The following is a 3,494-nucleotide window of genomic DNA, read 5'->3' as shown; positions in this document are numbered from 1 at the left end:
TTTTGTCGATATAGAACAATCCTAGGCGGTGAGAGCATTAAAATTCCAACCTTACCTTATCACATGCATTTTTGGACCACCCTAATGCACATACACTACATATGCACCTGCACTAAGAAAGTTGATGTTACAAAAATTACTTGTTTCCAAGTTCAATGCCAAACGATCACTTTTGTAAGCAATGCTCGTAGCAAACAAAGCATGCTAACAATTTTTATGATGCATTAATCACACACACACACACACACACACACACAACGGTTTAGTATTTATTAAATACTATTTAAATGCACTTGTCAATGCCGGCCACAATTCAAATGGCTTTAACTGCCTCACAGCTGTAATATTAGATAAGTTTGTGAACCGCAGCTGATTTCCTTAAACACGCGTTCACCAAACGTGTTTCGAAAGTGTTGTCCGTTTAGCGCAATTTTATGCAAATCTTGAAAGTGACAACATCACACAAATGCTTGCACTGCATTACAGCTCAAATTTCGATATTTTTGAGAGGAAAATTCATATGAATCATTTGGTTTTTTGTCTACAGTTGTATGAATGCAGGCAGGCATCGATGATTAAGCGTAAATTTAAATTTGCAAGTCATTATTGCATGGCTTGAAAATTATGATGTTCATTTTAGCTTACTCATGACTTGGTAATGAAAAAATAATTAAAACTTAGTTTTGCAAAGCGAATTTATTGAGAATTCTTCGTGTTGTGAAGTCTGAGCAATTGGCAATATTTCCGCTTTGTAATCCAAATACTCAATAATAAAACAAAAAACGCTTTACTAATTACTATAACTAAGCAATCATTGTTCCATATTGTTTAAGTGATTTTCTATAGCTTAAACCCAGCTGGAAGGCCAGTGTACATATGTATGTTCATACATATCGTCGCTTAAAATAATGCAAAACCTCGTACATATGTGAAGGTGCCAAAATGCTACAGGAGAGAAAAAAAAACCTGTCATATTTCAAAACAGTTCTCTTTTTATACCAAATCATCTCTGTCTTTCATATCTAAATATAGATATTTTGGTATAAATGGATAAGGCTTTAAACGACGATATTCTTACATGCCAGTGGCGGATCCAGCTGGCGGCGGGTCATGGGGGTTAAACTACGTATCAGTCAGTGGCGGGCCCACGAGGGTATTTTAATATGGCGAATATGTATATATAATATTTAATTATATAATATTTAACCCCCATGACCCCCCACCCGCTGGATCCGCCACTGTTACATGCACATAGTACATAAATGAATTCAATGTAAACATTTCGTAATTAAATATAGACAGTTGTGAGCAGATTCTATGGAAGCCATAGATCAATCAAAGCATTGTGTATTTACAAAAAATTAGGGTATTTCCCTAAACTCCTAAATTGTGTAAAACTCGTAAGTTTACGAGTCTGTTACGGGAACGACCCCCTTTTGCAAATGTGTAAACATGTAGGTGCTTAAAGTGACTGTTTGACAGGTTGAAAAGGGTTCTTTTACGATTCTCGTAAATTTACGAGGTTTACTAGGCTTTCACAAATTTTAGGGGCGTCAAAAGGCGCTGAAACTTAAATGCAAAATTAGCTGATTTTGTACTCAGTTATTACTCTTTTCCCTTGACTGGATATTAAGCTTAGGTTGTCTTAAAAAATTAATGAAGACCTGTAACTGTAAGCGGGACAGAATTGATGAAAACAAGGTGGTATTACCGCATCAGCTGATTTTAAGGCGAATTGTGCTGACTGTCAAAATAATGTTCTGAAATGATGTGTTCTGTAGTGTAGATTTTTGTTTTTATGCTGCCGCTATCGCCGCCTTAAGTGAAAGCGCATAGCTCGAGACATATTGAATAGGTAGCAATTGCATCACTAGAGCAGCTGATTTAACTTTTTTTTTAAATTTATTTGGTCTCCAAATTGTCAATTATTGTTTGCTACTTTCCATAAAAATTCTAAATTGTCAAGATGAATTGAAAACCAGTTGTTGGAATGTTCGCTTCACTCTGGAGCAGAGGTGTCCACACAGTATGCTCGCGAGCAAGATACGCTTTCTGTACTTTTAAATATATGCAGGGAAGGAGGCTGAAATTAGTTTTAATGAAACATTAAAATTTATTTGAAAGCTTCAAACTCTTATTAAGTCAGCGTACTGGTTGACGAAAAGAGCTGGTGGACTAAACACAATTGCAAAAAGTGAATACACCGACGTTGGACACCACTGCTCTGGAGTATAAATCCTGCCTATTTATTGGGCCTTGCAAGAGAAGGAGAAATGTAAAATTTGTACATTTATTTGTTTAATTCATCATATTTCACACGAACCAATGATATTTAAAAAAAGCAGAATATTTTTTCTTACGCTCTAGAGACCAGCAGCTGTAACAAAATACACTTAATTGTGTCTAGCGCTCCTAGATTCCTGTTTCATATGCCATGTATAAAAAAATACCATTTTGTATAACACTATTTTTTGAAATGTATTGCATATTATTTATTAACTCAAAAAATATTTTTAAGTTTGCGATCTAGGCATCTGACCAGGAAAAAATGCGAGAAATAAAATAAAATTCAAAAAGTCAAATGAAGCACGTAGGAAGTATGGAAACAACGGTTCAATAGTGCCAAACTGTAACTAATAGCGTTTTCTTTTCTCGAAAAAAGGCTGCACTTATTCTGCCTTGTGTTAGCGCTGTCACATTTTCATGTTCTTTTCTCAGCCCTTTTCTGCCCTCAAATAAACGTGAGGGTGAGAGTTGCATGGTTGATTTTTAATTTAATCTTGTAAAAATGCAATTATTTTCCCTATCAGAAATAAGTGTTTTGCTTTAAAATTGTTAAAGACTTACAGGCCAAGTGAATAATTCAGCTTTATTAAGTTCAATAAATAAATTGTGATGGAATATTTTCTGTTTCATTCTCATATAAAGAACGCAACATTTTCTTAGGTTTCAGGGCAACGCAAAGCAAGAGTTCCCATATAAAAGGGCAGAACTTTTTTTGAGAAAAGAAAACGCTATAACTCTTTGCTATCAAGGGTAGCAGCTGCCTAGAAGTACTTTCTTCGTATCGACGAGTTGACGACGTGTGCTGTTTACGTATACAAAAAAATAAAAAAGATATTTTCAAGGTTAAAGATTTTAAGATTATTTCACTGCGATATCTTTGCTTGTGAATTACCAATTTTAATATGAATCAAATTGTGTGTTACTCATACGCCACGTTGCTCAAATATCCTTTCCTACTAGCACAAACGATGTTGCTTTTAGCCCTGATTTCTTATTATTAGTATTTTTTTTTTCTAAATCACAGATTCTCATTTCACAGAAAAATCACTAAAAGTAGCATAGACTACCGTTAAAAGATTTTTTAAAAGTTTTTTAAAATGAAGTCTCAATTTTCCGTCACCAGCCGTTAGAAGTTTTGCATTGTCATTTCAAACAAACATGTGTGAGTAACCAAAGATAGATGTATGTACGTAGATTCATAGATGTAT

General features: G+C 34.5%; 1 protein-coding gene across 1 annotated transcript in view; it reads left to right on the top strand.

The window, feature by feature from the left end:
- LOC118737174 (NADP-dependent malic enzyme) overlaps positions 1-3,494 on the top strand; it is a gene marked incomplete at its 5' end in the record, with an annotated part of 13,126 nt that overhangs the window by 248 nt on the left and 9,384 nt on the right.

This window comes from Rhagoletis pomonella, unplaced genomic scaffold (assembly GCF_013731165.1).
Source record: "Rhagoletis pomonella isolate Grant_MI unplaced genomic scaffold, Rhpom_1.0 Rhpom_scaffold_00004, whole genome shotgun sequence".
NCBI classification, from domain to species: Eukaryota; Metazoa; Arthropoda; class Insecta; order Diptera; family Tephritidae; genus Rhagoletis; species Rhagoletis pomonella.
Note: the sequence above shows the minus strand (reverse complement) of the source record. Positions and strands in the feature narration are given on the sequence as shown.